The 12,733-nt window shown below is 45.8% G+C and overlaps 2 protein-coding genes across 2 annotated transcripts in view; one reads left to right on the top strand and one right to left on the bottom strand.

Moving 5' to 3' along the window:
• The window catches only part of LOC120950018 (Down syndrome cell adhesion molecule-like protein Dscam2), a 106,877-nt gene extending 95,591 nt beyond the window's left edge, over nt 1–11,286 (bottom strand). Inside the window, exon 1 of the mRNA XM_040367731.2 lies at nt 11,201–11,286. The gene's annotated coding sequence lies outside the window, so the exon portion shown is untranslated. The remainder of the gene's footprint in view (nt 1–11,200) is intronic.
• Nucleotides 1–12,733, top strand: part of LOC120947909 (probable beta-hexosaminidase fdl) — a 359,113-nt gene that overhangs the window by 139,540 nt on the left and 206,840 nt on the right. The window lies entirely within an intron of this gene.

Below are 12,733 nucleotides of genomic sequence, written 5' to 3'. Positions count from 1 at the left end.
CTTTTCGGAACATAAACAAACAAACAAAGGAACGCAAAGAGAAATAGGCCAATGGGGCAGAGCAAAACTTGTTTTTTTTTAAGAGAAACATTTTTAGAATGGGACCATCAATAGCTTTTCCCTAGTCTTTTAAGTAAAGATGGGAGTGTTGCAGATTGCATACATTTAGGCGGAAATCGATTATCACACTTAGGGGATATAAATAGAAAAGCAATTTTAGTGTAAAATTACTACATACTTACATACTGTTCTTTTAATCACTTTCATCCTTTAATACTTTTACAATTCACGAACGACCGCGCACACTATTCGCCTTCGCCTCCATTCTGCCCCGTTTCCGATGTCCGTCCCGAATGTCCGCATAATTCAATCTGCAAACTGCAGGCGAAATAGTTGCAGGCAAAAAATACTTTCCACTATGATAATTTCGAAGAATTTCCTGCAACTGCCCATACCACGCCGTCGAACGATTTTACATCGCCGCGCTCGGGCAAATTCCAGGGCAAATGGTGAAGCTCGCAAAACTTGCAACGCAACAGCAAAAAAAGCACACACACACACGCACACATGCACAAACAAAAAAATATTCAAAACTGCCCTACAACCTGCCAGCCAGCAGCATTCCATGGCAGTAGGGCACAGAGAACTGGTATGCCATGGTGAACATTCCATGCCTCGCTGTTCAATGGGGACGCCTGGCCCGTTTGAACCAATCTGATCTACCACACGGGCACTTGTGCCGTTTTCAATGTGTGTGTGTGAGCAGTCGATCAACGTCCCGTTCGCCAACAACCGTAAGCCCTCTCTTGCCCCCATTGTAATACGTCCAAAACCTTCCAAAAAAGGTGCACGTGTTTTTCCGTACCATCAAACGCGCACTGCAATTGATACTGACATTAAGTGAAGATGATGGTGGAAAATGGTTTTTTAATTAATATGTAAATTTTAAAATTCCCTTCATCTCGGCATGGAAATGCACACGGATTGAAGGAGAGAAGGGCGAAAAAAGCCACACTGTGTTGCCGCCATACCAGCGTTTGCGAGGAGCGAATTTTCCATCCAATCGAACCTTCACCCCGAGCTACGGGCTAGAAAGGGCATGGCATACTTCACCACAGACTACAGCGCAGGGTTACCGGCTGCCGGATACTGGGTACCAGCCCGTCCGCTAAACGGTTCGCAATTGGTACCATCGACCATGTTTGCCCGGCTTGCAGGCTCTTCAGACTTGCTTGCAGTGTCAGTTTTTCACTGTCACTCCACAAAAAAATTCACAGGACAACAACAAAAAATCTCCTTCCTCCCAGATTCGCCAGATTCACAGCAGCCTATTTAGCCTGCTTCGGGTCCGATCAAACACTACAGCTCGCCTGCCGCCCGCTCTAAGCTTGACGCCGTTTTCCACGGCACTAATTCGGAGGAAATTAATTATTGTTGAAAGGTAGTTCAAAAACTTTACTTTTGCATCGTGCCGTGCGCAAATGAACTTAGCGTGGCTTGGGGATTTTTTTTACGTTTTAAATTTCTAGGAGAAACCGTCGAAACAGCAACAAACAACGCTTTCCGCTGCTGTGCGGAAGGTGTGCACAAGAGAGGCAGCAAGCAGCAAGCCTGAAAAAAATCCTCCATGTTTCTACGGGGCCAGTTGGGCCAGGCAAAAGATTAAGCAATTAGTGTACGTTGCCGGCGACACGCTCGATCAAAATGCGGAAGGACGCTTGGCGGAATATAAAATAGCAAAGCCCGGGTCCGGGTAGTAGTTCGAACGCTTCGGTGACACAAACTTTGTCACGATCGGTGGGGAGCTGTGTTTTTGGGGAACTTTTTGCCAGTTGGATGGAATCGATTTTCGTGCGCTGCCAATAACGTTCGCTGGAAAGTTTACTGCTACGGGACCAGCAAGCCAGACATGTTTGGTTTGGTAATTGTGCCTCGTGCCATTTTGTTAGCCTGATTCAATTCTGGAAAATACTATTTTATAAAATTTCTGCGCAAAATATGCTTTAGGTACTTGAAAAACGACTCAGATATTTCATCGAAAAGGTGTTTGCTTTCCTCTTTCCTTCAGCGACAAACTGTGAACATCTTTATCTTCGATCGTGCGGCCCTTTGGTAGTATAGAATATCAAATAACATTTTGCACTTGTCTCGATTTCTTTCAACTTTTCCATCTCTCTTTTTTCTCTTATTTTCCTTTCATGTGCCGTGCGGTTCTTTTCAGCTGCTGGATTTGTGTTTATTTCTTTATCTTCACTAAACTGCCTTTTATCTCTTCCTTGTGTTTTTTTATCTACGTTTTTCTTTTCCTTTTATTTACTTTCTTACAAAAAAAAACACATCCCGCTTACACCGTGGTGGCCCCTTTTCTTGTGAAAGATTTCCTTTTAAAATAAATAAACCAACTAAACAGCGCAAACATTACTCTAGCGTTGGGTGCGAAAGTGGAGGAAAGGGCAGGATGAACAGGAGCAGGATAACAACAAAAAAGCACAGCCACCGAGCAGCAGCAGCAGCAGCAGCGAGATAACGAAGCGTATGTAAAACGACAACCGCCTGTTTGTGCAACCAGCTGGTTTGGAAAATGATGCCGCCGATGATGTTACCAGCCCTGCCACGCCGATACTGATAACAAGCACAATAATGAGCGGTGTGGTGCTGGCTTTCAAAAAGCCTACCCCCCTGCGGGGCCACATTATGCTTGAGCAGTGCGCGGTACACTTCGCAGGGCTACATTTAGCTGCGTTCTTTAATCACATTGCGCCCCGCGCGAAAGCACGCCAGGAGTACGGAATTCAATTAACCAAACCATCGCGCACCAAGCCAGTCAACCGATCACGTCACAATGCACCGGCTCTTATCGACAATGGAGCAGCCAAAGCATGGGGAGGAATGTTTATTTGAAAATTAGACCTCCCCGCCTTAAAAGGGCGCGACCTGTGCTTTGCTTTCGAGTATCAACAGTTTGCTTCCGGGCATTGCGAGCGAACAGGAACGCTAAATTACACGTATTAAGGCGAGCAGTGGGAAGGGAGGGGTGAAGAAGAGAGAAGATGCAATAAATATGGTTGAAAAGGAAGAATAAATCTTAATTTGGACACTTAGTGCCCTTTGTGGCTCTTGCTACAGCAACAATGTCGTGCAATTTGCCTACCTTTCAGGCGTTTTTTTCATGCCGTTTGTACTTTTCGCTAGGCTCTTGGCAAAAAACCGGGGTTTAAAGACGAAGAGCGTTTAAATAAAAATTGTTTTTTTCGGGTCAAATTTTTTGTAATTTTCAAAAAGTTTGTGAAAAACCAAAAAATGATAAAAAGAGAGCAAAAAAACATAAGTAAAATTTATTCCTAAGCAGGCTAATAACGTGAAATTATTTATTTTTCTATTATATTGCTTATTTTTCTTAAATACGTTTGATTATCATTTTAAAACATTAAACGTACTGCAATTTATTCGGCACCAATACTAGCACAAACTAGTGATAGGTGAAGTTGGAAAAAATCCGTATATGATTCCAACAAAATCGGAACCGAATCTGGAAGGTCCACCTAGAGTTATCCGGAGTTGTTTGAGTCGGCCAATTACGGACGACTCCGGAAGACTCCGAACAACTCTGCATGACTCTGGAATCCTTCAAATGACTCCGACTCCGGGCGACTCCGGGCGACTCCGACCCAGACGACTACAACTCCAACTAAGACTCCGGTTGCGGGCGGAACTAGTGGTTCCCATTTTGCAGGAGTCATAATCGTACTAACAATAGCCGGAGTCGGATCGGAGTCGTGAATGCGCTCCAGAGAGCACATCACTAGTACAAATGTATAACAAGTTAAATTGCATACCATCAGGCGCTTAGCAAGATTACCTCCGCAATGAATCAGATAACGATCACCATGATCATCATCATCATCATCATCATCATCATCTTATTAAGCGTGTAAAGATGCAACAATCAGTCAAACCTGCGCAATGTGTTAAGTGACCATGGTAGCATCAAAACACAGACAACAAAACAAACATTCTACGTTGCACGTCGAATCACTAGCGAATTCTGAGAACTCATAAACAACCCCTAATTTATTTTCCATTACGCCTCAACAAAAATCGCCAAACAATCATACACCGCACTCAGTGTTAGCTGAATTGTGACTCGCTTCATTTTCCAACATGTTGCTGCTGTTGCTAGTCGCAAGGTTTGGTTCGCTTCGCCATTTGCCCAACTCAGCGCAGCTCATCGGGAGTGTTTTCTTCTTCTTCTTCTTCTTCCTCCTCTACCTTCAGCGTTGCGTTTATTTCAGCGCGTGTTCTAGCAGTGCAGCTAATCTGCCCACGGTACACGGACGTGTGCCACCTACAGGACTGGAACGTTGCGTCCGACGGGTACGCCATACTCGACCAGCTAAACGACACCATCGGATTGCTCAGTTTAAATCAATTGCTTACCCCGATTCTGGACGGACCGATACTGAGAAGATTTTCACCCTTTGGCAATCTTACTGTATACCGCTCCGATGTGGAAACAATGCACCTGACCACGGATTGTACGCTGCAAAGCATCTCCCTGCGCCGTACCGAACTCAGCAGCATGATATTCGAGGCCAATGCTCACCTGCACGCGCTAGACATTGCCTTCGCACCACTTGCGGCGGTACCTTCCACGCTGGCCAAGCTGGAGAATCTGAAGCAGCTTGTAGTAAGCGTCACTCAAATCGCTGTGCTTGATTTAACCGTGTTCTACCCGCTGAAGGAGCTGATCCATCTCGAGTTCACCCAGAACCAACTGGCCAGCTTGGTTGGAGCGCCCCCCGGTGAGCACGTGGCATCGAAGGTGAGCAAAATATTAATACGCCTCAACCCGCTCACCACGGTCGATCTGAACCTGTTTGCACCCTTTGGCGAGCTGGAGTTTTTGGACCTTACGAGCAACAGGATAAAAAGCCTCTCCGGCAGTTTACGCGCACACCAGCTCAAGCACATTACGCTTGTGTCGAACGCGCTGCGCAAGCTTGACCTGTGCCCGTGGGATGTGTTGGGCAGTGTGGCATGGTTGGAGCTGTCCTTCAATCGACTGCAGCAGATACCGGCCTGCCTGCAGAAGCTGCCGAACGTGACGGAGCTGCTGTTCGATCACAACCGCATCACTCACCTGCCGCTGGAATCCTTCGCGGATCTTGCGCAGCTTCGCGAGCTGCACTTGACGTTCAACGAAATAGCGACGATTTCGTTCGGAGCTCCACTGCCCGACCGGTTGCGGCGGCTCGAACTGTTCCATAACTGTCTGTGTGATTTTCCAATGCCAAGCAATCTGTCCACGCTACTGGTTGACGGCTTACAGGCGCACGGTGCTGGTAATGGCAGTGCGAAGCTTAACTGTAGTCACTGTTGAGATTGTTTTAGATAGGGGAACCTGGGGCAAAATGGTTAGGTGGTGCGAAATGGTCACCTGCATTATTGGCAAATTAACACGGTTATGATGATTTCTAATGATTGAAAAACATCAAATACAATGTTTAAAGTCCGCCACGAACGTTTCATAACATAAGATTTCAAAATAAGTGAATAATTTAGCAACTAATATGTTTGCTCTAGACGATGTAAATTTCACCGTCTCGAAAATAAGCTTTCGTAAGGATTTAACATTTAATTAAAGCAAAAAAAATAATGTGTATCCAGGAACATGATATTTATCTATGATTTACGTGAAAAAGGTAACCATTTTAATCTAATTTAAGGTTGTTTGTGTTAAAGTTAGTAAAATGTTTCACTTGGGGCAAAATGGTCGTTCCAGCTTGGGGCAAAATGGTCTTCATGTTTTGACAGGAGCAACATGATGAGGCTGTGGTATAAGCTAAGGTCGCTACAATACTCTAACTTTACCTAAATAAAACTGTTCTGTATACTATATCGCCAAGAAAAAATACTGACAACACGTGAATTATTGAAATATTCCAGCATTTGCCTAAATTACTTAACAAAACACTTAAACACTGTGGGTTTCACAGCAAATAAAGCAATATTTATAGCCATGTACGTCTTGTTGAACTAGTTCAGCAAGGATGACAGTTATACCGATCAAAGGCAAAATACGAAGCTTCAAGGGTTTTATGGAGCAATTCTTTCAAAGATGCTTCCAGCTTCCCGTAAATTCCATTTATAATTTTTAACAAACAAACTTTTATTAAAAGCCCCTGTATTTTCTTCCTCGCTGCTAGCGTCCTTTAGTACAAAACCAATCTAGCCCAGCCACATCCATTGTCCACATCCAACCTCCACCGGGTTCACCGGTGGCTCACTTTTAATCAACACCAACAGCACCGAGCGTGCACAAAACTTTCCACTGCAATTTCGAACGATTAGAACCATTTACAACTGTCGCAAAAGGAATGCCGGACGGACAAGATGTTCCGAAAAATTATCTAGCACACAGGCACACAATCACAGCCGACACAGACAGACAGACAGACCGAACCCGCCCCGACATTAGCAAACTTTGCACTATCAACTTTATTATCAACTGTGACAGCGCGTTCTGGGCGTTCAAGCGGTCACCGGGATGGGGGAATTCCCGAGCACGTGTGTCCGTTTTTCGGTGGGGGAGGGGGGGCGATTGCTCGTCCGAACCATTCCGAGCGGTCGAGCGCTTTGAGCGCGTGCTAATGGCATGTCGACTTTAAGCAAACTTTAAATTGAACTTCCTTCCGGGGAGCTGGCCCCGGCTGCTTCTTCTTCTCCCCAGCTGCAGGTGCGTTTGTGCACGTGAAACGGTGTGAAAAGGGTAGAACGCGTTCACGCGTTCGCTTCAAATGTCTGCTGGCTACGTTGGCTGCAGGCAATTTCCATCGTTTTCTCGCCCACATGGGGACAGTTATGGCTACTGACCTTCTTTTTTTTGTTTGCCCTCACATGAAACACATCTTCAACACTAGTCTTCCACAGCCTTTGCGAATGACTGCTTTGGAGAGAAGGAAATAGAAAAATATACCACCGAAAGGCTTCGGACAAATGGGTGCGATTTGAACGGAATCGCTGCTTTCCAAATCGCAACGTAACGTGGTAGCAAATAACCCCCTGTGGTGCGTGGAAAATTGCACTTTCCCATTGCACAAAGCTCTCCATTGCCGCTGCCGGAAAAGTTCCATGTGTATGGGTATAGCGACCGGCTCGGTTCGATCAAACACTCTCGGACGCTCTTGCTGCTCCGCCACACACCTGGAGCTGTATTACCTCTCCACATCCATCCAAAATCGAAAAATCAATGAAATCATTTCCCTTCCTTTCTCCTACGGCAGACCAACAGCCAGTGGCGCAGCTGTACATTGGTGTGGGTTTCTAGAATTTCCCACGCTACAATTATCATCCCTTTTCTACCATCACCAAACTGCACCTTGCAATCGGAAAAACTATTCTCTCCCTCTCTGTCTCTCTTTCACTACCATAAAACGATATGTAGTGCACATTGCACCACCTGTGCGTGTGCGTATGCGTGCCCGTTTGTACGCTCCATTCGCTTCCATTGCGTACGATACAACTGGTCGCGTAAAGTGCGTATGCTCAAGCGTGTGGATGGGGTGGAAGGAGAGGATGAGGAGTAGGGGGGAGATTCACATGCAACACACATACACACATACGCAACGTGTGTGTGTCTGCGTTGCCTTGTCGATTGTGCGTAGTACACGCATGCCTTTATCCTGGTTACTACGATGCAAATTTACTCATACACACAGCCACCGTATGGAGCCGTGTGACACAAACCGGCAAAGGCTTCAACCCGTTGGTCATCCTGATCCATGCTCCATTCACTTCCCACCGTGGGGAGGTAGGGTTGGAGCGGTTTGGGCAGGAAAATCGTAATCGAACTGCCCAAAAATGGTCAAACTGGAAGTAGTTCCCGCAAAGGCTTAACCAACACACCGATGGCGACGGGTGCAAGCTTTCGAGCTTCACATACACACAGAGAAGTGCAATGTGCAATGCCGGTTTGAACGTGTTTTTTGCCGTTTAGCAGGAGGAAACATAACTGCACGAGTCAGAAATTAAATGCTTTCCACGTGGGAGGAAAGGTGCAATCACCTTCCACGAACGTTGCAGCCATACATTCAACCACACAGACGGGCAACCGAGGCTGTTGTGCTTACAGGGCTGGTTGCAGCAAAGCTCCACCATTGCTCCTCCGTGCGATTTTATCGTGCGCATCGTGGGCAGCAAGCGTGCATTTGACCGGTGGAAAAATCGGAAGCTGCGGAAACGTTCTCCAGATGGGATTGGGACCGTCTGCTGCCAATTTTCATTACATGGCTTGAACATTTTGTTCGGGCCCCTTTGTGTGTGTGTGTGTGTGTGTGTGTGTGTGTGTGTGTGTGTGTGTGTGTGTGTGTGTGTGGTCGTAGCTTTCGTAAGGCCATTTTGAATCTTTTATTGTAACGAAACCAGGTTCGATCGATGATTTTACATTGGTTTGCATTTTTTATTTACAGTCTTCTTAACCAAGGAAGTACAGTTTTGTAAAAATGAACTCGTTTTGATTTGGTATGTAATTTAATGCTGCAATTTGATAATTCCGAATAGATTGCATGCTGTCCAAAGAACAAAATATTAACAGATAAGGAAAGGTGTGGATAAACAATTCTATCGAAAAAGTAAATAAAAAAATTAATAACAAAACAATGCAACAAAACCAAAAAAGATCATAACATAGCATAAAACAACAAAATATACAATAACTTGTGATAACCAATCAAAAAAACACAAACATCAACAATCCAAGAAAATAAGATAAAATAAGAAAACTAACCTTCAAATGAAAATGGAAAAAACCTTTAAAAAATAGTTTCAAAAAGTTTGTGTGCCCTTTCCACTTTTGCCGCTGTTTATTTATTTCCACTTTTATACATCCGACCATGCAACCAGCCGACAAACAGAGAAGAAGAGAAAAAAAAAAGAGCGAAGGTCGTTCACTTCCCATTTTCGATTATGGGACCTTCCTTTTGCTCCCTCTCCGTACCAACAAAAACAGAAAACAATGCCAGACTTCTCGTACTACCGTTCGGGAGGTTCGTGTTTTCCATTGCGATTTGCTTTGTAGTGTGGTTCTGTGATGATTAGCATCTAGTCTCTACTGCCCAGACCACACCATGGACCATAGACCATGTCAGACCACGCCAGAGAGAGTGTCTGAGTTGTACCGTGACAGACAGCAGCTATACAGCGTGGAGCAACAACAGAAAGAAGAAGCAAAAAAACACCAACAAAACGAACTAATCTCAAACCAAACCAAACCAATTGGCGGCAGCCAGTTGGGGGAGGAAGTAGCACTATACGGCTATTGAGCAAATGTCTGGTTCAGTGTCTGGTTCGCTTTTGCTCGTTATTGACGCGTCGGTGGGCCAGAATTGATTGTTGTCTAGTTATGGGAGGCTTTATTTTAATCAGCACGCAACATTAAAAGACATCAAGGTGAGTTTCTGATAAAACATTCTAGGGCTTCAAAATCAATCCAAAAGCATGTAACATTTTTTGTTTCTTTGCAGAGGAAATAATGGTGGAAAACGAATTCCAAAAATAAGACTTCATTTGACTATACAAAAAAAATCGTTTTTTTTTTCTTCTCCTGAACTGCTTTTCGCTGATTTACATCCCGCGCAGAGGAATGGAAACAAAAAACTCTACCTCATCTTCTTCAAACTCATCGCCCAACCATCAATCACGTTCACGCTCACGATTTCGTACGTGAGAAAGCATTGATTTACATAGTAAAATCCCACAAACCCAGTTCCCCCTCGACCATATTCCAGACTATTGATTTCAATTTGGTGACATTCGTTGCCAGCTTCTTTTTTTGTCCATTTTCTTCACTTTGTAGATTGCAATATGATGTAAGTCTTGTTTTTTTTACCACCTGTACCTACCTGTTCTCATGGGCCGCTCATTTCCAATCAACTGCTGCTTCGCTTCTCCTCGCTTTTCCACCTCTTTTCTTTGATAGACTTCCTTCGTTTTTAATATTTCTTTTTTTGATTTTTTTTGCCGACAAGATGAACGTTTAACGCTTCCTGCTCCCTCTTGCACTTGTGCTTCACATTCAGTTCGCAGCGGCGTTGCACTGCTTAGGTGCATCTGCATACCTACACAGCCACTACACACTTTCACACAGCCCCACAACACGCATACCACTCACCAGTGCCGGCAAAACCGGCTTGTACAAGGACAGCGAAAAAATGGACCCCGACCACTACTACTACTAGTACTACTTCTACTACTACTACCAGCACTACTACAACACGTACACGTGTTTTTGTATGAATCCTTCCCTCCAGCCGCCCTGCCGTTTTCTATGCCTGTGCTATCTGTCACGCTTTACCGTACACGTTTTCGGCTATGTTCGAGCCGAAGCACGTGAACCAATGCACCGGCGGGCGGGAAGAAAAACTGCACCAAAACGCCACCGCCATCATCCACCACCACTGACACCAAGAGAGAGAAAAGAAGCGTTTATTTTCAACTGAAACTAACACACGCTCGCACACGCACACGGTAGGCATCATGGCTTGCTTCAATTTGCAATTCTTCGTGGGGTAGGGACGAACGAGGAAAAGCCACAATCAAAGCAGCAAGGTGTGAGTGTGAGTTCCACCGGAGAGATGCATTTTGCTACGAATTGCGAACGAACAGGGGGAACACTAACACCGATTTCGTACTTATCGTAACATCGCTAGGATGCTGTCAAGCAAAGCACAGTGAGAGAGACAGCGAGTGCCAGAGAGAGAGAGAGCGAGAAAGTACGAGAAGAGAGTTAATTGAAAATGCATTTGCACTGCAACTCTTCCCTCCCGTTGGCGTCCGTGTGTTTGCTTCGCCGGTTAAAAATGGTGCTTCTTATCGCACGACTGCAGACACGCATGAAGCCTACAGCCTCTTATCGATCTCACGGTGGAAAAATGCTGGAACGAATTCATAGCTACCGAACTAGCTCTAAAAGGCTTTTTTTCATTTACACTACACAGCACTTTTAATTGAATCTCTCCTTCTCGAAAGGAGAAAATTGCAATCAATAATGTACACTCCACTGGTACGATGGTTTACGTTCAACAAAACTGCACACCAAATACGCTTTAGCGCACTTTTTAACACTGAAATTTTCTACACACATACAAAGCTCGAATTAAAAGGAACTGCACTGGTCAGGACACACACCCGCCCGCTTACTTACACTGCTTGCCTGTACGGTCAGTGTTCATTCCAGCCTATCCAATGCATCGCGTTGATAAGCGTTGCAGCGTTGCATCACTGTCGGCCGATAGGACGAACACTGAGCGACCCAGCAGCAGCGCCGAAAGCACGCGCGAGTTTTCTTCTCAACTGCGTCTCTTCGGGGTATGGTTTTGGTGAGTGCCAGCGTGTGCGCTTTTTTATTTGCATTTTCTATCCTAACCTTTTCTTTTTGAAACACCCAACAGAAAGCCCCCTTTACGGTGTGGCCTGTGATTGATGATTCCGGGCTGCCGGCAGGCGTTCTGAGTGGACCGTTAGTTGCAGTGCTTTCGAATGTAAGTACTAGCACACTCACATCACAGCAGGCGTGTAGAAGCTTGCGACACGTGAGCGAGCGCGCACTCGCGCTCAGTGAGTTGCTTTCGTTCGTTTGGAAAAAGCTCGCTCACTCACGCGCTTTTGGGGGTGAGTGTCTCATTAAGCATGCGATTGATGATGGCGCGCTAGCTGGACACCTTTGGCAGAACTGCAGGAAGTGCACCGGCTCCTGAAACGCTCAGCAGCAGCAGCAGCAGTAGGCGACGAACCGGTCCGATTATCGATTGAACGCATCACGCGCGCTCACCGCTCATAAATTGTGCGCGGCAGTTGGGCGGCAAAGCGCATGCCCCTCGCACCAACTTTCGGGCCGACTCGACACGACCCGACCGACTCGAGCGATAGTACGATGTCGCATGTGTGCAGCGACCGCTTGGTCCTTCGGGTTTCGGGGTTTACTATTTACCGGGAGCCATCGAATTTTACCATCAATGACCGAACCCCGCTTGGCCGACATATCCGATCGAGGTAGGGTACGGTGACATACATTGCGCTCAGGAGGTGTGGGAAGCTTGGGAAGCTTTACGCGTTGCATTCTAGTGCCGGTGCCGGTGCGTCTCGTCTCTCATCTCGTCAAACCATCAAAACCATGCGGGGTGCGATGCGCGTCAAAGGACGGAACTGGCTACACATTTTAATGAAAGCATACACAGAGAGAGTGGGCAGTGTGTCTATGTACACATCAGCACACACACACACACTCACGGACAGCATGAGTATTCTCGTACTCTCGTACTATAAATGATCTTGTGATTCGGTCCTCCTATATGCCAGCTCCTCCTCCCCCACCTCGTTTTGGGGTTTCCCACCACCCTTTAACCGGCTGGATGATTTGGGTGCTGGACCGATTATGCTGCCGGTGCTTAACACGCGTCACTGCAACGAATTTACGGCGCTTTATTCGCCAGGTGTGCGTGTGTGTGAGTGTACGTCTGCTGCAAATGTGAAGCATTTTCGGTGCATTGGCATTCAAATTGATTGCTTTAAAAGCGCTTCGAGGGTTTCATTTGTTGGATCGCGAAAGGAAAAACATGAATAAAGTCGAGCAGATCGATTGTATCTCAAATTAAATAGCCAAGAAAGGAGCTTTCCGACGAATACAGTTCTATCAAAATATGTTATCAAATGGTATCAGCTAGAGATTTTAAAGCCA

The sequence above is a fragment of the Anopheles coluzzii genome, chromosome 2 (assembly GCF_943734685.1).
Source record: "Anopheles coluzzii chromosome 2, AcolN3, whole genome shotgun sequence".
NCBI classification, from domain to species: domain Eukaryota; kingdom Metazoa; phylum Arthropoda; class Insecta; order Diptera; family Culicidae; genus Anopheles; species Anopheles coluzzii.
Note: the sequence above shows the minus strand (reverse complement) of the source record. Positions and strands in the feature narration are given on the sequence as shown.